The 23,928-nt window shown below is 43.5% G+C and overlaps 1 protein-coding gene across 4 annotated transcripts in view; it reads right to left on the bottom strand.

Moving 5' to 3' along the window:
* Positions 1-23,928, bottom strand: part of garre1 (granule associated Rac and RHOG effector 1) — a 216,739-nt gene that overhangs the window by 123,033 nt on the left and 69,778 nt on the right. Inside the window, exon 1 of one of the 4 annotated variants that reach the window (XM_043706521.2) lies at positions 5,631-5,748. The exons of the other annotated variants lie outside the window; for them this stretch is intronic. The gene's annotated coding sequence lies outside the window, so the exon portion shown is untranslated. Of the gene's footprint in view, positions 1-5,630; positions 5,749-23,928 lie in introns of those variants that run through there. 4 annotated transcript variants of the gene reach the window in all.

The following is a 23,928-nucleotide window of genomic DNA, read 5'->3' as shown; positions in this document are numbered from 1 at the left end:
TTTCATATTTCAACTTCCAAAGAGACTGAAGAACAATGTAGAGTCCGCTTACCATTAAGAAGGTGTGTGTGTGTGTGTGTGTGTGTGTGTGTATTGTACTTTAAGAGAGTTAAAAACAACAGAACTACCTCACAGCACCAAGTGTCTGAAAAAAGATATAATGTAACTTTTGGTCTAGCTGGTTACCTGAAGACAAAAACAGATGAGAGTTAGGCCAATCAGTTTAAATTATACCCCCCTTAAAAAAAAAACTCCAATCAAGTTTGAATTTAGTACATTAGCTTTTAAGATTGCCAATGACACAATCCGATGCTTTGGGGTATAAGACCGGGGAAGATTGAACAGTTGGGAGGAGAACTGCCAAGCCAACAATATCTACAAACTGCCCAGAGAATAGCTCTCAAAAGGTACTTTTATCGATCAGTAACCTGTGAAGCAGAATCCCCAAGAAGAAAAGATGACAGGAATACAGAGAAGCAGCAAAAGTTGCCTGGTTTTGAGATAAGTAGTTGTGTTTTGCAAATCTTAATCGGGGGTTTTATCAGACTAATATTACAGATGGGAAGGTAAAAGCTAGGTTAGAGGAAGGAGTTGTAAATAGTTGTCAGTTAATTATTCTGTTATACTTTAAGAAATAAAGTTGCTAATTTTTACTTTACATTTCTTGGCCCCTCAAATGTTCACAGATTACTGCATGAGATACATCTTTTCTGTGTCACTGCTCTAAATCAAGCAGGAGGGTTTACTCCATGTCATAATACTTACACAGTCAGAATTATACAGCATAGAAACAGACCCTTCGGTCCAACTAATCCATGCCAACCAGCTATCCTAAATTAATCTAGCCCCATTTGCCAGCATTTGGCCAATATCCTCCTAAACCCTTCCTATTCATACACCTATCCAGATTTCTTTTAAATGCAATTGTACCCGCTTCCACCACTTTCTCTGGCAGTTAATTCTAGACATGCACCACCCTCTGTGTGAAAAAGTTGCCCTTATGTCCCTTTTAAATCTTTCCCCTTTTCCCTTAAACCAATGCCCTCTAGTTTTGGACTCCTCTATCCTGGAGAAGAGACCTTGGCTATTCGCTCTATTCATATCCCCTCATGATCTTATAAACCTCTACAAAGGTCACCCACGCTCCAGTGAAAATAGTCCCAGCCTACTCAGATTTTCCCTATAGCTCAAATCTCCAATCCTGACAACAGGGAGAAAGTGAGGACTGCTGATGCTAGAGATCAGAGTAGAGAGTATGGTGCTGGAGAAGCACAGCAGGTCAGGCAGCATCCAAGGGACAGGAAAATTGACGTTTCAGGCATTAGCCCTGATGAATGGTTTAGACCCAAAACGTCGATTCTCCTGCTCCTCAGGTGCTCCTGACCTGCTGTGTTTTTCCAGCAGGACACTCTCAATCCTGACAACATTCTATAAACCTTTCCTGAAGTCTTGGGCTTACATAGGGAATTAAACACTAATGCTGAGATCAGTTTGAGGAGTATATTAGGAGTAGTGAAGGTAATGGATTAAGTAGAGCATACAAAGCATTATTACAGCACATTTGCTTCATTGTCACTTTTTCTTAACTTACTAATAAGCACACCAGAGTCAGAGCTCCACATGAGATCAAGGCTGTTGCCAAAACATTGTTCAGAGGGAACACCACCCTGTGCAAAGCGATATCCTTTGAAATGATGTGTCACACTGAGACTCTGTCAACTGCCATATGAAAGTAAATCAAATAATCAATTTCTGTGCTGGAAAAATATGGGTGGTAAGCCATTTTAGCCATACCATATGGATACATTCCACCTGTTAGGAAAGAAACTGGAGGAAGGGCAATATATTTCCAAGTCAGGATGGTGAGTGGCAAGTGGCTCAGAGGGGAAGTTGCAGATGGTTATGTTCCCATCAACCCTCCTTGTTCTTCTCAGAAATGGAGATCATAAATTTGAAATGTGGTGTCAAAGAAGCCTTCGGGAATTGCTACAGTGAATCTTGAAGGCACCCCACACTACTGCCACTGAGCATCAGTGATGGAGGTGGTGAACTGGATGACAATCAAACAGGTAGTTCACTCTGGATGGGGACAAGCCTCTGAATTATTTTTGCAGCTGCATTTATCCATATAAAAGCTAAAGCATTCCAACAGAGTCATGACTTGTGCCTTGTGGACTGTTGACAGACTTTCAACAGTCAGGGGCAAATCAGTGACCACTGAAATCCCAGCCTAGTGTCCCCCTCTTGAACACATAGCTTTTCTATATAATGCACTTTTAGGTCAAAAATTAGTTTTATAGGCCGACTACTAAGAAACCATATAAAAAAGATTTTGTCACAAGGAAAGAATTGCACGGCCAAGAGTAAGGATATAGGACTAACAGGATTGCTTTTTCCGAGAAGCAACATGATGGACTGATTGGCCTTCTGTATTTTATGATTCTAGACAAGTGCTTAACTTAAACAGAAATTCCACAAAATAAGTTCTTGATGTAGCAAATACTGATTCTGATTGAGCTACTATAAATGCAATCATAAAAGGAAGAGGTGACATGCGCAATATGGTAGCTAGCTTTGGTGATGATTTGGAGATGCCGATGTTGGACTGGGGTGTACAAAGTTAAAAATCACACAACACCAGGTTATAGTCCAACAGATTTAATTGGAAGCACACAAGCTTTCGGAGCGACGCTCCTTCATCAGGTGATAGTGGAGGGCTCAATCCTAACACAGAATTTATAGCAAAAATTTACAGCGTGATGTCACTGAAAAATTGAAAAATTGATTGTCTGTTAAGCCTTTCATCTGTTAGAATACAGTGATAGTTTCACTTCTTTCATGTGTAAATCACAAAACCTTTTTTAAAAAAAAGGTTGCATTCTCAGGTTAACTGTTAACAATGGTGATAGCTAGACAATATGTTGAAGGTGTTGGTTCCCTGTGTTCTCTGACTATGCCATTATGTTTAGATTGATTTGAATCTAAAAAGTGAGATAACAGAGTTTTACATAAATTCATGCAGTTTTTGAGCAAAGTACAATGTAACCCTGCAAGTACAAATTCACCCCATAAAATATATGTGCGCATGTGGGTCTTTGTCTGTGTGTGTGTGTGTGTGTGTGTGTGTGTGTGTGTGTCTGGGTTGGGGATTGAGTATGAAAGAAAGTGTATGTGCGTGTGTAGTGAGTGCAGGGTGTCTTAAGTCTGTGAGGGGGTGCATGTGTGAATGTGGAAGTGTGTGTGTCTGTAAGGGTGTGTGTGGGTGTCTGTGTGTGTGCGTGCGTGTGTAGGAGTATGTGTGTGTGTGTGTGTGTGTGTGTGTGTGTGTGTGTGTGTGTGTGTGTGTAGTGCAATGGTGGTGGTCACCTGTAATGTGACATGAATCCAAGGTCCTGGTTGAGGCCCTCCCTATGGGTACCAAACTTAGCTATCAGCCTCTGCTCGCCCACTTTTCTCTGCTGCCTGTCCCGAAGTCCACCTTGGAGGATGGTCACCCGAAGGTCTGAGGCTGAATGTTCTGGACCACTGAAGTGTTCCCCAACTGGGAGGGAACCCTCCTGTCTGTTGATTGTTGTGTGGTGCCCATTCATCCGTTGTCATAGCCTTTGCTCGGTTTCCCCAATGTACCATGCCTCCGGGCATCCTTGCCTGCAATATATAAGATAGACAACGTTGGCTGAGTCACATGAGTATCTGCCATGTACAAGGTGCTCATGTGACTCAGCCAACGTTGTCTATCTTATATGTTGCAGGCAAGGAAGCCCGGAGGCATGGTATATTGGGGAAACCGAGCAAAGGGTACGACAACGGATGAATGGGCACCGCACAACAAATCAACAGACAGGAGTGTTCCCTCCCAGTTGGGGAACACTTCAGTGGTCCAGGACATTCAGCCTCGGACCTTCGGGTGACCATCCTCCAAGGTGGACTTCGGGACAGGCAGCAGAGAAAAGTGGCCGAGCAGAGGCTGATAGCTAAGTTCGGTACCCATAGGGAGGGCCTCAACCGGGACCGACCTTGGGTTCATGTCACATTACAGGTGATCACCATTGCACTACACACACACACACGCACTCCTATACACACATACACCCACACACACCCTTACAGACACACACACTCCCACCTGCACCCCATCACAGACTTAAGACACTCTGCACTCACTACACACACACACATACACACACACACATACTTTCTCACACTCACAACCCCCAACCCAGACAGACACACACACACACACACACAGACAAAGACCACATGCACACATATATTTTATGGGGTGAATTTGTACTTGCAGGGTTACATTGTACTTTGCTCAAAAACTGCATGCATTCATGTAGAACTCGGAGCTCAAAAACTGCATGAATTTATATAAAACTCCGTTATCTCACATTTTAGATTAGAATCAATCTAAACATCATGGCATAGACAGAGAACACAGGGGGCTAACACCTTCAACATATTGTCTAGCTATCACCATTGTTAACAGCTAACCCGAGAATGCAACTTTTTAAAAAAAAGGTTTTGTGATTTACACATGAAAGAATTGAAACTATCACTGTATTCTAACAGATGAAAGGCTTAACAGACAATCAATTTTTCAATGTATAATTTCAGTTACATCACACTGTAAATATTTGCTATAAATTCTGTGTTACGATCGAGCCCTCCACAATCACCTGATGAAGGAGCGTCGCTCCGAAAGCTTGTGTGCTTCCAATTAAACCTGTTGGACTATAACCTGATGTTGTGTGATTTTTTAGCTTTGGTGAGTTTGTCTTGGAGGTTAAATTGTTCATGGCCGGCCATTTTCCCAAAAGGTCAACAATTCTATAAATACTCCCTAACTGCTTGAAAGAATTCCAGTGAGTCACTTTGAAATTTTTGTTCCAATGATGAGAATTCAGTTTCACAAACCAAACAAAAACTTCTTTCACAGGAATCTTTGAGTTACATTCAGCTGAAGGGGTACATCAATGAAACAGATAATATTGCCAATGTAGCAGTTTTTTTTTTAAACATTAAGCTTCTGCATCTAAGTACACAGTTCTCATTTCAAAGTACATCAAGTTAAGAAAATTTGAGAGAGTGCATGGCAACGTCAGGAGAGTGAATGCCAGACATTCAGGACAGTGGACGTCAAACAACTTCTAGTGTCAACCATTAACACAGAACACTCGATGGTCACATGCAGGTAGAGAAGAATGACCCTTAATTTTCTAACAATTTGTTTTGCTTCCTTCTAAGCTTGGTAGGGAGAAGAACTTTCTGAAATATGTCAGCAAACAGAGGAACACCACAGATGATTAACTAATCTGAGCCCTGTTCGGCACTGTGAAATCTGCCAGGACAAAAAATTATGTTTACCCGACAACACAAAATTCCTGTTGCGAATATTGCTAATGTATAATGCACAATAAAGTTTGATATTTAAATAAAGACTTCCACTACAAGCTGGTGTCTATTGACCACCTAATCCTACAATTCTATTTTGATTTAACTATCATATAATCTATTTAAATCTGTCCTTAGAGGATGCTGTATTTAGAGATCCTAAAACAAGGCAGAACCAAATACACAACACATATTCTTGATCAATTTGTTTCCAAAAGGCTTAATTAACTTACAAGTCTCTTTCTGGAATTAAGGCACCATGTTTGCTTTCGTTTCTCAACAAATCCAGACTGACTTAAACTGAACAGTGCTTGCCTCTGTCACAGTTATAGCTTCAACAGCATCTCTTTTATAGACCATGCTACTTAATAGCCTGAGCTACTCAGTGTGACCATTTTGTTGAGAGGATAAATTCTCCTATAAATACACTGACAGAAAAGGAATTTCAATGAGTCATCCTGAACCTTGCCTTCCGATCTTCAAACAGCACTATTCTACAAAACATACGCAATGTTCTTGCAACTAAATCCCACAGTTTGCACACTGCTCATGAAAGGACAAACAGGTCTATGACCACACAATATGTAGTCACTAATTCCGACAGCCTGCAGCAGTCACATGGAAAGTTCCCATCCCTGTGATAAGAGCTTGTATTTACATAGCACATTATTCCATGCCTCAAATATCCTCCAGCACTGAATACAATAATTTACTTGAACAGTTGGTCATAGAGATGTACAGCACAGAAACAGACCCTTCAGTCCAACCTGTCCATGCCAACCAAATATCCTAATTCAATCTAGTCCCATTTGCCAGCACTTGGCCCAGATCCCTCTAAACCCTTCCTATTCATATACCCATCCAGATGCCTCTTAAATGTTGCAATTGTACCAGACTCCACCACTTTCTCTGGCAGCTCATCCCATACATGCACCACCGTCTGCACGAAAATGTTGCCCCTTTTCTGTCTTTCCTCTCTCACCCTATACCTATGCTCTCTAGTTCTGGACTCTCCCACCTCAGGGAAAATACCTTATCTATTTACCCTAACCATGCGCCTCATGATTTTACAAACCTCTATAAGGCAGTTCATGTAAGTTTGTTATTGGGACATATATGACACAGCAAAGGCTGCATTTATTGCCTGTCCTTAATTACCTGCTGTGGTGGTGGGAAGTTAAGAATGCGTTGCTGGAAAAAGTATAGCAGGTTAGGCAGCATCTGAGGAGCAGGAAAATGACATTTCAGGCCGGAGCCCTTCATCAGGAATGCTTCAGGGCAGAGGAGAGGACTTGGGGAGTACAGTGAGAGAGGGACTCACTGAGATCTTTGTCGAGTGAGGAGGAGTACTTCTTCAAGGTAGGCATCCTTGCAAGAGCCTTTGCAGTAAGGTTGAAATCAACTAGGAGACAGTGAGGTCTGCAGATGCTGGAGATCAAAGTTGAAAGTGCGTTGCTGGAAAAAAGCACAGGTCAGGCAGAATCCGAGGAGCACGTGAATCAGCGTTTCGGGCCGGAGCCCTTCATCAGTTCTTCAAATTATTTTGGGGTTTAAACTCAAATCCAACCATGCAAAGATGTCAAAAATGGATTCAGTAAATCTGAGATGCCGTGAGCTACCAGAAAATAAAGGAAAAGAAAAGCTGCCAGAATTGTTGTCAGAACCCAATAAATTCATCAAGACACTTCAGCAAAGAAACAAAGAAAGCTACTGAGCAGTCTAGGATATACAGGACTCCAGATTATGTGGCTGATTCTTAATGCTCTCTGAAGCAGTTCAGCAACCACTGCATAACGAAGAGGACCAATAAGAGACATTACTTAATATGTGGGTGGCACGGTGGCACAGTGGTTAGCACTGCTGCCTCACAGTGCCAGAGATCCGGGTTCAATTCCGGGTTTCCTCCGGGTGCTCCGGTTTCCTCCCACAGTCCAAAAGTGTGCAGGTTAGGTGAATTGGCCATGCTAAATTGCCCGTACTGTTAGATGTAGGGGAATAGGTCTGGGTGGGTTTCGCTTCGGTGAGTTGGTGTGGACTTGCTGGGCCGAAGGGCCTGTTTCCACACTGCAATGTTCTAACCTGGAATGTTGAAACTTTATTGCTGGAACAGCGCAGCAGGTCAGGCAGCATCCAGGGAACAGGAGATTCGACGTTTCGGGCACAGGCCCTTCTTCAGGAATGAGCAGAGAGTGTTCAGCAGGAGAAGATAAAAGGTAGGGAGGAGGGACTTGGAGGAGGGGCGTTGGAAATGTGATAGGTGGAAAGAGGTCAAGGTGAGGGTGATAGGTCGGAGTAGGATGGAGGCGGAGAGGCCAAGAAGAAGACTGCAGGTCAGGAAGGCGGTGCCGGGCTGGAGGGATTCGGCTGAGACAAGGTGGGGGGAGGGGGGATGAAGAAACTGGTGAAGTCCAAGTTCATCCCCTGTGGTTGGAGGGTTCCCAGTCGGAAGATAAGACGCTCCTCCTCCGACCGTCGCGTTGTTGTGGTTTGGCGGTGGATGAGTCCAATGACCTGCATATCCTCGGTGGAGTGGGAGGGGGAGTTGAAATGCTGTGCTACAGGGTGGTTGGGTTGGTTCGTCCGGGTGGCCCAGTGGCCCGGACGAACCAACCCAACCACCCTGTAGCACAGCATTTCAACTCCCCCTCCCACTCCACCGAGGATATGCAGGTCATTGGACTCATCCACCGCCAAACCACAACAACGCGACGGTCGGAGGAGGAGCGTCTTATCTTCCGACTGGGAACCCTCCAACCACAGGGGATGAACTTGGACTTCACCAGTTTCTTCATCCCCCCTCCCCCACCTTGTCTCAGCCGAATCCCTCCAGCCCGGCACCGCCTTCCTGACCTGCAGTCTTCTTCTTGACCTCTCCGCCTCCATCCTACTCCGACCTATCACCCTCACCTTGACCTCTTTCCACCTATCACATTTCCAACGCCCCTCCTCCAAGTCCCTCCTCCCTACCTTTTATCTTCTCCTGCTGAACACTCTCTGCTCATTCCTGAAGAAGGGCCTGTGCCCGAAACGTCGAATCTCCTGTTCCCTGGATGCTGCCTGACCTGCTGCGCTGTTCCAGCAATAAAGTTTCAACTTTGATCTCCAGCATCTGCAGACCTCACTTTCTCCTCTAACCTGGAATGCTCTGCCGAAAGGAAGCAGACTCAACAACAATTTTCATAAGAAAATTGGTTCAATCTTTGGAGGAAAAAAACAACCTGAAGGACTATGGGGAGTAGGGCAAATTGGATAAGTCTACCAGAGTGCTACACCAGCAATGATGGCCTGAAGAGCAATTTTCTGAAACACATGAAAAGCAGTTCCAGACATTCCTCCCTTCAACAGATCTTAGGTTTGATCTCTAACCTGTGTTAGGATGGTTAAAATCAGCTGGCATGTTGAACACAGCCTTCACAAAAAGGCAAAGAAAAATCTATGAAAGTTTTTGCTGTTGGCCATTCCCCAGTAACCTTAATTATAAGTCCATGTGTTTGGACACCTGAGGAGAATAAGATCATAAACCTTTCCATTCAACTTCTTTACCCAGAACAAGCAGAGAATAAGGAAACTGATTCCATTTGGAGTGGTTGGATGAATATATTTAAGCAGAAGCTCGAAAAGATTGGAGGGAGAAACAGATACAAGATTATTATAATAGAAATCATAGAATCTCTACAGTGTGGAAATAGGCCCTTCGGCCCAATAATTCCACACCAACCCTCCGAAGAGCAACCCACCCAGACCCATTCCCCCAATCCACTCTCCTATATTTACCCCTGACTAATGCACCTAACCTACACATCCCTGATCATTAAGGGTAATTTAGCATGGCCAATTCACCTGACCTGCACATCTTTGAAAGAAACCAGAGCACCCAGAGAAAACCCACGCAGACACGGGGAGGATGTGCAAACTCTACTGAGATGCCGTGAGCTACCAGACAGTCATCCAAGGCTGGAATTAAACCCCGGTCCCTGGCACTGTGAGGCAGCAGTGCTAACCACTGAGCCACCATGCCACCTCATATGAGTCTCCTGGCATCACACTTGCTGATGCATTTCCTTTTAGTCCTTTCTCAATCACACACTTATCTACCTTTTTCTTAAATACATCTGTGTTAATTGCTTCAACTTTGATGCCATCTTTCAAACCCATGACTCAGGGCATCTAGAAGGACAAAAGCAGCAGATGCTGGGAACACTATCACCTTATGTTCCCCTCCAAGTCACATACCATTCTGATTTGTAACTATATCACTGTTCCTCCACTGTCACAGGTTAGAAATCCTGGAACCCCCTAAATAACACCAGCACGATGGGTGTGTCTGCACTGCATTTACTGCAATATTTACAAAGGCAGCTCACCACCATTCTCTCCAGGGCAGTTAGGGTTGAACAATAAATTCTGGCCTTGCAAGTGATGTCCCTTGATTGAATAAGAAAATAAACTACTCCTGTAGCAATGAGTTTCACATTCTAATTACTCTCTTCATAAACTTGTCCTGAATTCCCTATTGGATTTAGGAGTGAGTTATTTATGGTCTCTTTTGTTGGTCTCCTCCAAAGTGAAAACACCTACTTCATATTCACCTTGTCAAGCTTTTTCACGACTTCATGTGACCTCTGTTCTTTTGCCAAATTAAAGCACATTCTGCAATTGTGTCAACATCTACTTCTGCTATAACACATTCTTCCTTAGTGTTAACTCAAACTCTGAGTCAAGCACATTTTTATGCTTCTGATTTCATAGTTATGAATTGTTAATAATATTGTGAACAATAATTGCATCTTTGCCATTCTGCGTAGCTGTTCTCCATTTTGCTATCAGTCTCCTAACTCACATTTTCTGACAATCATAACTCAACCTTGCAATACTTTACTGCAGTGGTTCACAAACCTTTTCATTTGTCACCACTTAGGCAGGAGAAAGGTCCACACAGGCTCTGTAGTAATCCTCCCCAACCCACTTGCACCATCACTACAAACTAATCAGGTGATGCCTGCTTCCATACTGGAGACAAAACAACTGCAGATGCTAGAGTCCAAGGTAGACAAGCAGGAGGCTGGAATAACACAGCAAGCCAGGCAGCATCAGGAGATTGAGAAGTCAGCGTTTCTTAGCTGGGACTCTAAATTCAGGAGATTCCACTTTGTTTTCAGCCCAACATCTTGTATGCTGTAGCAGTAACTTTTTTTGCTTATAAAGTCACATTGCCATTGCTCACACTTATGGTGACTTGTGCTGTACAAACTAGAGCCACATGTGTCACATCCAGTGGCTAGAGGAAAGATAGTTCTGGCTAATTCTGTCAGTAGACCTCGGCTACATCAATGAGGAGAAAGTGAGGTCTGCAGATGCTGGAGATCAGAGATGGAAATGTGTTGCTGGAAAAGCGCAGCAGGTCAGGCAGCATCTAGGGAACAGGAGAATCGACGTTTCGGGCATTAGCCCTTCTCCTGAAGAAGGGCTAATGCCCGAAACGTCGATTCTCCTGTTCCCTAGATGCTGCCTGACCTGCTGCGCTTTTCCAGCAACACATTTCCATCAGCTACATCAATGACTTGCATCTTAAACCATCCTGTGGACCACCTGGAGGACCCGTGTTTTGACACCACTGCTTTATTGAAGGTCTTTGATATGGACATTTACCATAGCGTAATGTACAAGCTGATGTTACTATTTGATAGGCTAAATTCCAGACTGAAATCTGGCTTGATTGATCATATTAGCTTTTATTAGGTTGTCTTTGAACCTAAAGAATTGCACAGTTAACAATAAAATATAAGTTTATTAAGAAAAAAGACAAAAAGAATAAACCAAACTATTTACATGTATTTCCAAGTCTTTAAACTTGTGTTATATGATGAAGTACAACCCCACTTATCCTAACAGCACTTCTTTATGCTACTGTCTATCACACAGAGAGCTTGACTTGGCTGTGGTTACAACTCCTAGTTTGGAGAATTGAATTGTCTCTTCCTTGAGCAGTCATACAATGAGTGTAGACTCTCTCAGCTTCATATAACCCCTTCAGGATTTTAAGCAAACACTTCTGGTCTGGACATTCAAACTAAACTCCTCACACAGAGGTAACCAATTTCTTAAGAGATTGAAATTATCTTTAGGAACAACTGACTTACTCAGCTAGCTTCAGCCAAGAATTCTGAAAGACTGAAACTGAAAAGGTTTTCCAAGTTATGGGTGCTTCAACTAATCGGGTGAGCCTGTGGATCTTGTTAAGCACAAACACCTGCATGGACTAGCTGGACTGAATAGACTGAATAATAATAAAAACATGATTTCTATGATATAAATTATTTTACAAACCTAGGAAGAGAACTACTGTCTGACCCAATACCTGAGAAATTGAAGTGATTTACATAGAAAGCTCACCACATCTCCTCAGACTTAGAAGGATGGATAACATGCAGCCATGCCGAGACTACACATGATAAAATCCATTTGCTGAAGACTGTCTGAACAGTAATTCCACAAAATCACCCTTTAATATTGACCCAGAGGCTCTGTATCTACTCTCTCAGCTTAGTTTAAATTTATTTATCTTTTCTATCCCTCTTATTCACAGTTATACTGTAATGTCATGTCACAAAACAGAGGGACACAAATGCTTAGGAATTGACCAACAGGTTTAGACAGTACATTTGGATCGGCTCAGGCTTGGAGGGCCGAAGGGCCTGTCCCTGGGTTGTAAATTTTCTTTCTTCTTGGTTCAAAACATTTCTTTGCAAAGCTTAAATGTTCAAATTTCTCTCTTCTTTGTTTATTAGGCCTTCACGATGAAGCATCAATCTTCTGATTTTTAAACCAATTCCAATATTCAAGTATTGCCTTTTGTTTTTAAAGAGATCAGTAGTCAAGATAGTTTGACTAGATAAGCGCAGGCATGACCATGATTTGCTCCGAGTTGCTTCCCTTTCCAGTAATTTGGTTTTACCGTTAGTTATTCTTTTAGCTTGGTGGATTTCTTTTTGAAATGGTTGGACAAATTGAGAGTCACTCCTATTAAGACTTGTCAAAATTGCCTTCAATTTCCACATTACATCAATATCATTCATTTATTAGGTTATTTGCTCATTTCCCCCTCCTATACACAGTATTTGACATGCCTGCATTAGTGGGCGGCACGGTGGCACAGTGGTTAGCACTGCTGCCTCGCAGCGCCAGAGACCCGGGTTCAATTCCCACCTCAGGCGACTGACTGTGTGGAGTTTGCACATTCTCCCCGTGTCTGCGTGGGTTTCCTCCGGGTGCTCCGGTTTCCTCCCACAGTCCAAAGATGTGCAGGTGAGGTGAATTGGCCATGTTAAATTGTCCGTAGTGTTAGGTAAGGGGTAAATGTAGGGGTATGGGTGGGTTGCGCTTCGGCGGGTCGGTGTGGACTTGTTGGGCCGAAGGGCCTGTTTCCACACTGTAAAGTAATCTAATCTAATCTAATCTAATAACAGTTCATCTGGCGCTGTTCTGTCCACTTACATATTTTGTTCCATAATGTACAAGGGAACCATGCTGACCATCTCACAATAAAACATCAGACCGCGCAGTAAGGGAGCAGACTTCGATATCATATAAAATGAAACCCTGTTACAATTATTAATTTTGGAACTTTTAAGCAACCTTAATGAGTAACACTCCAGATTCTGCATTTCCTTTGTTTCATGGAATTCCTTTTGAAAATTCACAGAATACGGACCAGAAAGCAAATAGAAAATTTACAGCAAACTACTAGAACACAGCAACATTTTAAACTGCTTCATATAACAATATAAATTTATAACAAACTAATTTTGAAAAGGTCACTTTTACAATCCAATGAAGAACACTTATTCAAGAAAACACCCATTTCCATAAAAATATGCAATCAAACGCAAACACCCTTTGTTGTGTGCCGTACAATTTTGCTTCAAAGTTTGACTTCGACAAATGACCCAAGGAATACATCAATACTTTAATAAAAATCAAATTCAATCTTTTTGTTTTAGAAGTCAGTCAACAGAAACACAAAATGCTAAAAACACTGTGGTACTCAAAAGACAGTACCAGTTTGAATGAATCATTGACAGAATTTACAAATTGCATTACCTGAGCCACACATTCATTCGCTCACTGTCACTTACACCACCTGCAGTGAAACATTTGCAGTGCTGACTATTCACTTCATTGTACTGGTAGCATCATTGCAAGTATATCAGCAATTCAGCTGCAATCATACTTAAACAATAGTGACACTGAACTACAATTTGATGCACATTGGAAAGGAAAATAGAAACTATCAGTCAAGTTTTGCTATCGAAGTTGGCAGAGAACAAAAGACTACACGAGATGCTAAGAAAGAAAACACTCAGAGGAAGTTTAAACTGGTAATAGATTCAGATATATCAGCTCAGACACTTACATTACGAGTGTGGGGTGCTGGAAAAGCACAGCCAGTCAAGCAGCATCCGAGGAGCAGGAGAATTGACATTTCAAGCACAAGCTCTTTATCATGAATGAGGCTTGTGGGTTGGGGCTAAGATATTAATTGGGAGGGGGCTGGGGTTGGGGAGGTAGCTGGGAAAGCAATAGGTGAATGAAGGTGAGGAAGAAGGTGATAGGTCAGAGGGAGTAGTGATGAATGGGTCTGGAGGGCGGTGCCAAGTTGGAGGCTTAGGACTATGATAAGATGGGAGGAGGGGAGGTGAGGAAGCTGTTGAAATCCACATTTTTCCTGTGTGGTTGCAGGGTCCCAAGGCGTTCCTTCTCCAGGCATCGGGTGGTAACAGTTTGGCGGTGAAGGCGGCCCAAGACCTGCATATCCTTGACGGAGTGGGAGGGGGAGTTGAAGAGTTCAGCCACAGGGCAGTGGGGTTGCTGGGTGCGGATGTCCCAGAGATGTTCTCTGAAATGATCCGCAAGAAGGCGTCCCGTCTCCCCGATGTACAGAAGACCACATCTGGTGCAACAGGTACAGTAGATGACATTGGTAGAGATGCATATGAATTTCTGACAGATGTGGAAAGATCCCTTGGGGCCTTGGATAGAGGTGAGGGCACAGGTTTTGCACTTCCTGAGGTGGCAGGGAAAGGTCCCATGAGTGGGGTGTGGACCTGACGAGGGAGTCGCGGAGGGAATGGTCTTTTCGTTACGCTGATAGGGGTGGGAAGGGAAATATACCTCTGGTGGGGTGGGGTCCGTTTGGAGGTGGCGGAGGATGATGCGTTGCATGTGGAAGTTGGTGGGGTGAAAGGAGGACTGGGGGGGGGGGGTTTCTGTCCTTGTTGTGTTGAGAGGGCGGTGGAGCATGAAATGGAAGAGATGCACTGGAGGGCATCGTCGACAACGTGAAAAGGGAAGTTGCGATCGTGGAAGGAGGCAGCCATTTGGGACTTAGAGGTGGAATTGGTCATCCTAGGAACAGATGTGGTGGAGGCGGAGGAATTTATTCCTAAGATTTATTCCCAATTCCTCCGCCACATCTGTTCCCAGGATGACCAATTCCACCTCAAAATCCCACATGGCATCCTTCTTCCATGATCGTAACTTCTCTCCCCACGTGGTTGACAATGCCCTCCAGTCCATCCCATCCACTGCACGCACCACTGCTCTTGAACTCCACCTCTCCCAACGCAACAAGGACAGAACCCTGCCCCCCCAGTCCTCCTTCCACCCCACCAACCTCCAGATACATCCGCTACCACTACCATCTTCCTCCACTTCCACTACCTAACAGACATCACCAGAGATATCTTTCCCTCCCCACCCCTATCAGCGTACCAAAAAGCCCATTCCCTCCGTGACTCCCCAGTCAGGTACCCACCTTGCACCAGCCCACACCCCACTCCTGGCACCTTGCCCTGCCACCACAGGAAGTGCAAAACCTGCACCCACACTCTCCAACCCCACCCCTTCACCTCTGTCCAAGGCCCCAAGGGATCCTTCCATATCTGTCAGAAATTCATGTGCATCTCTACCAATGTCATCTCCTCACCCGATGCACCCAGTGTGGTCTCCTCTACATCGGGGAGACTGGACGCCTTCTTGCAGATAGTCTCTGAAACAATCTCTGGGACATCCGCACCCACCAACCCCACTACCCGTGGCTGAACAGTTCAACTCCCCCTCCCACTCCCACTCCGTCAAGGATATGCAGGTCCTGGACCGCCTTCACCACCAAACTGTTACCACTCAACGCCTGGAGGAGGAACGCCTCATATTCCACCTTGGGACCCTGCGGATTTCAGCAGCTTCCTCATTTCCCCTCCCCCCACATTATCCAAGTCCCAAGCCTCCAACTCTGCACCGCCCTCCAGACCTGTCCATCACTGCTCCCTCTGACCTATCACCTTCATCCACCTATTGCTTTTCCAGCTACTTCCCCCCAACCCCACCACACTCCCATTTATCTCTTAGCCCCAACACACAAGCCTCATTCCTGATGAAGGGTTTATGCCTGAAAAGTCAATTTTCCTGCTCCTTGGTTGCTGCCTGACTGACTGTGCTTTTCCAGCACCACACTCTTGACTTGAGCTCCAGCATCTGCAATTCTCATTTTTTCCCACTTACATAACAATGGAAATATATCACAGCCGTGATTCAACAGGTAGCTTTGGGACCAAAGGCAATCATAGTTCATATCCCATTCCAGAGCACAAAAATCAAACATGACAGCACAGAATAATGCTCAGGGAGTGCTGCATTGTAAGAAGTGACTACTTCCAGATGGAATATTACACCAAAGCTCCACCTGCCATCTTAAATGAACAGAGAGGATCTGGGATATGCCTGAGGGGAACAGGGGACTTTCCCAAATGTCATGAGCAAGATTTATCTCTCAATCAACGTTAAGACATAGACTAGCTAGTAATTAGGACAATGCTGTCTGTGGGACTTTGCTGTGGGTACGTGGCAATCACAATCCTTACCTTACGATGGCAACTATGCCTCAAAAAATACCTGCCTCACCATAGACATATTAATGTGCAACATAAATGGAAGCCTCTCGCATTTATTTTAAGTTAAAGATCACACAACACCAGGTTATAATCCAACAAGTTTATTTGGAAGTACTAGCTTTCAGAGTGTTGCTCCTTCGTCAGGTAACTGCGGAGCAGGATTATAAGATACAGAATTATAGCCAAAGATCAGAGTGTCATGCATGCAACTGATAGGATATATTGAACAAACCTAGATTGCTGTTTAAAGACTCATCTGTTAGAATGGGTTGCAGGTTTAGTTCATTAAAATGCATTAAATGTGTGAGATTACAATCCGACTGTATCCCAATCTTGAGTCAGACTGGTTCTTTTTCCAATGTAGGAATTTATAAAATGTCATCTGGATTGACTGCCTGCAGATTGTCTGCTTTTTGAAAATAGAATGTATCTGCAAATACAATCCTGCAAATACAAATTCACCCCATAGACTTATTTGTGTGTAAGGGAGGGTGTGAGGTTGGGAGGGTCTAAGGCGGAGGGGGAGGGAGAGAAGTGTGTGTGTGAGGGAGAGAGTGAGAGTGTGTGTATGTGAGTATGTGTATGAGAGTGTGTGGGTTTGCAGGTGTGTGTGTGTGTGTGTGTGTATGTATGTCAGAGAGCGCATTTGTATAAGAGGGAGTGCATGACTGTGAATATGTAAGAGTGTCCATGTATGTGTGAGAGTGTATATGCCTCGAGGCATCCTTGCCTGCAGCATATGAGATGGACGACATTGGCAGAGTACTTGCCGCGTATATTGGTGAGACTGAGCAGACACTATGACAACGGATGAATGGCCACGCAACAAATCGCCAGATAGGGATATTCCCTCCCAGTCAGTGACATTCAGCCTCTGATCTTCGGGTAACCATCCTCCAAGGCAGATTTTGGAATACGCAACAACTCAGAGTGGCTGACAGCTAAGTTTTGCGTCCATGAGGATGTCCTCAACTGGCACCCTTGGTTCATGCCATGCTACGGGTGACCTCACTACACTATACACTATCACAGCTATGCAGACACCCGCCCCCCCCCCCCCCCCCCCCCCCCCCCCATACATCCCCCAAGTGGTGTACACACACACACACACAAACATACACACTCTCTCTGTCCATCACAGCTTTATAAGTCTATGGGGTGAATTTGCATTTGCAGAACTGTAATTGTAGATACTTTCTATTTTATTCAAAAAGCACACAATCTGCAGGCAGTCAATCCAGGTAAGATTTTACAAATTCCTACTTTGGAAATAGAACCAGTCTGACTCAAGGTTGGGATGCAGACAGACTGTAACTTCACTTTTTTAATACATTGACATCTCAGCTCAGACACCTTTTTTTAATAAAACCTTAAGTTATCTCGAGAATGTGTTTTGAAAGTAATTCTGGGATTTAAACATTAATTAACTGAAATTTGCAACCCATTCTAAAAGATGAAAGACTTAACAGCAATCTAGGTTTGTTCAATATATCATATCAGTTGCATGCATGACACTCTGATCTTTGGCTATAAATTCTGTGTCTTATGATCCTGCTCCACAGCTACCTAATGAAGGAGCAGCACTCTGAAAGCTCCCAAATAAACCTGTTGGACTATAACCTGGTGTTGTGCGATTTTTAACTTTGTCCACCCCAGTCCAATACCGGCTCCTCCACATCACATTTAGTTTAGTATGTTTAATTAGGTTTATGACCATCTATGTCTTCTCTTTAATTTCTGATGGCCATCTGCAAGAAAGGAATAACATACAACCAATAGAGGCTGGTGTCCCATGAAGATTACATTTGCTTTTTAAACAAAAATTCACATTTAACTGACTGTGTTTAGTGCATAAAGTAGCAGCCAACTTAGTGTGACTTAGCCTTTGAGATTGCATCTTTCAAAAGTGGAGTTGAGCATTTCAAGGAATTGAACATAGAAAGGAGACATGTGTTTGGTTACTTTTGCCTAAACAAAACCTCCTGAATGCTGAGTATTTCTGTTCTTTAATGTAAAAGAAAGATTCTTTTTGTGTTTACGTTTCTAGTCTTCTTCTGTATGGATGAAAGTAAGGACTGCAGAGGGAATGAGTGAACTGACCACAGCACTGAAGAACAGGGAGCCATTCAAGTTGGAGGGGGGAATGGGAATGTGGTAGTAGTAGAGTACCGTACAATGGAGGGGATAGATTCTAATCTCTGCAGATGTGAGCATAAGCCTCAAAGACTGTGTTGCTTCTCTGAAGCCAGAGGTCAGGACATCTCAAAGCACAGGAGGAACTTGGGAATCAGAGAAAAGGATCTTTACGCATGGAATATAATGTGGAAACTAAGAGGTTATGCACTTTCATTGGAAGAATAAAAAAGCTAAATACTATTTAAATGGGGAAAAACTGTAGGATATTAATTACCAAAAAACTAGCATATAAGTTCCTCAAAACTGTCAGCTATCCAAAAAACATTGGCTGTACTTTGCAGCAAAATTTATTAGTTGTATAGAACCTTAACAGAAATAACATAATAGTCCATCAACAGGCTAAATGGAAGCTGATGAACCAAACAGGAACCCAGTAATCCCTCATTCCCAAAGATTCAGGAGCCCCAGTTTTGAAAATGTACATCTAGATCCTGTACAAGCAACTTGTAGGCTGAGTTTCCTTTATGGCAAGAGTACAATACAAAAATAAACTCGAAAACAAAATGCATCGCAACAGGCCATTTGAAACTGATTGCTCCAAGCAGTCAATCATTTTTTTCTTACCATTTTTTGTTCTGTCTTCTCCATTTCCCTGAAGCATGAATTCCTCGTTGGGGTTCAGTTCCACAAACTCAGATTGCTACTACATGCTTTAATATAGGCAATAAACTATTCACCTACGATAGCCATCACAGTTTAAACTAATCTTGTTCTCACCTAATGCACGCTCTGTTGACAGCACAGTCTAAGCAGTCACACAATGCTGAGCAGTATCAGGTTACAGAACAGCTGTCTCTACAAACTCCACTGGCTTGGGCAGACTGTGTAAACCATAAACTTTCAGCTGTGGTCTGTGGCTAGCACTCTTCCTTCAGGAGCTTAAAAGTAATCTGTTCACAGTTCCACTCCAGAAACTTCAGAAATAATCTAGACCAACACTCCAGGGCAGTATCAAGCCTATGCAGTAGTATAAGGATGTGACATCTTTTGGATGAGTTGTTAAAACTAAGATGTTTTCTACCCATAATGTGGCCATAAAAACAATTCCCATAGAATCAATCATTTTGCAGAACAGGAGAGTTCGCTCAATTGCTAACACTAATAAACCAATGAGCCAGTATTTTACCAGATTGCTGTGTGGGAACTTGCTGTGTACCCTACATTATAACAATGACTACACTTAAAATAACTTCAGTCATTCTGAACTTGCAAAATGCACTTTGTAAATGTAAGCCTTTTCTCTTTTAATGATGAGGTGCGCAGGGAGACCTAAGTGCCCAGTTGAGACCCACCTTCCAGCACAGTCATGAAATGGGCATAATTAAAACACAGTTATCTGTCTATAAAAACTGCGTGTTTTCTATTCAAACTAATTCCCTTAACGTTCTGATCTTACTATTCTGGAATAATTATCTGAACAATGGATTAAAAGTCATTAAGCATTCTAACTGAATGATTATGCAGCAAAAACAACAGCATCTTTGATAGCAACAATTGGTTCCAAGGCTGGATTGCAGTGCTTGGGAATGGATTGAGAGTTGGGCTCAAGGGAAGGAATGTTGTATCAGGAGACAGACTATGATTTTTTTTTAAACTAACCGACAACCACCTCATGATTGAAACATTTGGGCATCAAGGCAAAAGAACAATTGAACTAGTATCGGAATAATTTACTTCCCTTTAGTCATTGGCATAGAGTGATAGAGTTATACAGCAAGGAAACAGATCCTTCCATCCAACCAGTCCATGTCGAAAATAATCCAAAATTAAACGAGTCCCATCTGCCTGTTCCTGGCCCATATACCTCCAAGGTAAAAACAATGACTGCAGATACTGGAAACCAGATTCTGGATTAGTGGCGCTGGAAGAGCACAGCAGTTCAGGCAGCATCCAAGGATGCTAATCCAGAATCTGGTTTCCAGCATCTGCAGTTGTGCTCTTCCAGCACCACTAATCCAGAATCTGGTTTCCAGCATCTGCAGTTATTGTTTTTACCTCGTTGATTTTAACCCTACTGCGAATCCTCTTGCAAGGATGCCTGCCTTGAAGAAGTTTTCCTCCTCTCTCTACAAGAATCTCGGAGTCCCTCTCCCACTGCAACTCCCAGGTCATCTATGCTACTTTCTCCCCACCCCTACCCTCCTCTAGCTTATCTCTCCACGCTTCCGGCTCTCTGCCTTTATTCCTGATGAAGGGCTTTTGCCCGAAACGTCGATTTCGCTGCTCCTTGGATGCTGCCTGAACTGCTGTGCTCTTCCACCACCACTAATCCATATACCTCCAAATCTATCCTATTCATGTATCTACACAAAGATTGCTGAGCCTCTTGATGAGATATTTGTATCATCGATAGCCACAGGACAGGTGCTGAAAATGTCTTTTAAACATTGTAATTGTACCCATATCCACTACTTTTTCAGGAAGTTCATTTCACACACAAACCACCTGTGTAAAAGGTTTCCTTAAACATTTGCTCCCTAGTCTTGAACTCCCCTATCCTAGGGAAACGACAACTACCATTAACTGTACTTATACTTCTCATTATTTTGTAAATTTCTATCAGATCGCGTCTCAACCTAACGTCCAATGAAAAAAAATCCCAGCCTATCTAGCTTTTGATAACTTAAACCTTCTCTACCCCGGCAACATCCTGATAAATCTCTTCTGAACCCTCTCCAGCTTAATAATATTGTTTCTATAACTGGGTGACCAGAACTGGACACAGTTCTCCAGAAGAGGCCTCACCAATGTCCTGCACAACCTCAACATGACGTCCCAACTCCTATACTCAATACTACTGAGCAATGAAGGCAAGCATGCCAAACCCCTTTTTAACCAAACTGTCTATATGCAACGCAAACTTCAAAATATTATGTATCTGGACCCCGAGGTCTCTCTGTTCTACAACACTAGTCAAGGGCCCTACCATTAACTATATAAGCCCTACCCTTGTTTACCAAAATGCAAAAACTCATTTATCCACATTGAACTTCTCTCTGAACACAACTGGGAGAATCCTGAACTAGAGGGCATATGTTTAGGGTGAGAGGGGAATGACTTAAAAGGGACCATAAGGGGAACTTTTTCACACAGAGGGTGGTGCGTGTATGGAATGAGCTGCCAGAGGAAGTGGTGGAGGTTGGTACAATTACAACATTTAAAAGGCATCTGGATGGGTATTTGAATAGAAAGGGTTTAGAGGGATATGGGCCAAGTGCTAGTGAATGGGACTAGATTAATTTAGGATATCTGGTCAGGAAGGACTAGTGGACCAAAATAACAGTCTGCTTCCTTGCCGTACCTCTCTATCATTCTATGATTCTATGACTTCTGGAGAAACAGATGAAGGCAGCAAAGGCAGATACAGATTAATGGACAAAACCATCTCTATTCCATAAAATTCATGAAGATAGGATAAAAAAACGTGCCAGCTAACTAACCCAATGCCTTGCTGGATATTATTAGGTTTGCAAAGACAGATGTGAGGAGAGATAGAATGTTTCTTTCCGAGTCCTGTGGCAGTAAGTGATTGCTGGGCCTCTTGCTGAGATATTTGTATCACCGATAGTCACAGGAGAGGGGCTGGAAGACTGGAGGTTGGCCAACGTGGTGCCACTCTTTAAGAAGGGTAGTGAAGACAAGCCAGGGAACTATAGACCAGTGAGCCTGACGTCGGTGGTGGGCAAGTTGTTGGAGGGAATCCTGAGGGACAGGATGTACAAGTATTTGGAAAGACAAGGATTGATTAGAGATAGTCAGCATGGCTTAGTGTGTGGGAAATCATGTCTCACAAACTTGATTGAGCTTTTTGAAGAAGTAACAAAGAGGATTGTTGAGGGCAGAGCGGTAGATGTGATCTACATGAACTTCAGGAAGGCATTTGACAAGGTACCCCATGGGAGACTGGTTAGCAAGGTTAGATCTCACAGAATAAAGGGAGAACTAGCCATTTGGATACAGAATTGGCTCAAAGGTAGAAGGTAAAAACAATGACTGCAGATGCTGGAAACCAGATTCTGGATTAGTGGTGCTGGAAGAGCACAGCAGTTCAGGCAGCATCCAAGGAGCAGCGAGGAGACAGAGGGTGGTGGTGGAGAGTTGTTTTTCAGACTGGAGGCCTGTGACCAGTGGAGTGCCACAAGGATCGGTGCTGGGTCCTCTACTTTTTGTCATTTACATAAATGATTTGGATGCGAGCATAAGAGGTACAGATCTTGACCAGATGGGCCAATGGGCCAAAAAGTGGCAGATGGAGTTTAATTCAGATAAATGAGGGGTGCTGCATTTTGGGAAAGCAAATCTTAGCAGGACTTATAGACTCAATGGTAAGGTCCTAGGGAGTGTTGCTGAACAGAGAGACCTTGGAGTGCAGGTTCATAGCTCCTTGAAAATGGAGTTGCAAGTAGATAGGATTGTGAAGAAGGCATTTAGTATGCTTTCCTTTATTGGTCAGAGTATTGAGTACAGGAGTTGGGAGGTCATGTTGCGGCTGTACAAGTCATTGGTTAGGCCACTGTTGGAATATTGCGTGCAATTCTGGTCTCCTTCCTATCGGAAAGATGTTGTGAAACTTGAAAGGGTTCAGAAAGAATTTACAAGGATGCTGCCAGGGTTGGAGGATTTGAGCTATAGGAGAGGCTAAACAGGCTGGGACTGTTTTCCCTGGAGTGTCAGAGGCTGAGGGGAGGACCTTATAGAGGTTTTCAAAATTATGAGGGGCATGGATAGGATAAATAGACAAAGTCTTTTCCCTGGGGTGGGAGATTCCAGGACTAGAGGGCATAGGTTTAGGGTGAGAGGTGAAAGATAAAAAAGAGACCTAAGGGGCAACCTTTTCACACCGAGGGTGGTACGTGTATGGAATGAGCTGCCAGAGGATGTGGTGAAGGCTGGTACAAATGCAACATTTAAAAGGCATTTGGATGGGTATATGAATAGGAAGGGTTTGGAGGGATATGGGTTGGGTGCTGGCAGGTGGGACTAGATTGGGTTGGGATATCTGGTCGGCATGGACGGGTTGGACCGAAGGGTCTGTTTCCATGCTGTACATCTCTGACATCATTCAGACCTCCCAAGTGACCTCAGCAAAATGCTACATCATATGATTATATTCATCCAAGTAAGAAGGTCAGTGTTGCTGTTTGCTCTGTACAGATTGCTGACCAATAAAACGGATGAAACAGCAACAGGACATTAAAACTGTCCTCTGGATTAGGGAGGTGGGGAGGGGAGAAATAGGAATTTAGCCCCGATAAACTATAACTGCCAGAGAATTTAGCCCCGATAAACTATAACTGCCAGAACTGGTCCCTGAATCAGTGGGGACAATGTTAGCCTACACTCTTGACACCTGTCTCAATCTTTAGTAGTCTGTCAAATAGCCTGA

The sequence above is a fragment of the Chiloscyllium plagiosum genome, unplaced genomic scaffold, assembly GCF_037043375.1.
Source record: "Chiloscyllium plagiosum isolate Xiang-an unplaced genomic scaffold, Cpla_swu_hap1 HiC_scaffold_17, whole genome shotgun sequence".
Lineage (NCBI taxonomy): Eukaryota > Metazoa > Chordata > Chondrichthyes > Orectolobiformes > Hemiscylliidae > Chiloscyllium > Chiloscyllium plagiosum.
The sequence above is the reverse complement of the archived record's forward strand: the minus strand, read 5'-3'. Positions and strand labels throughout refer to the sequence as shown.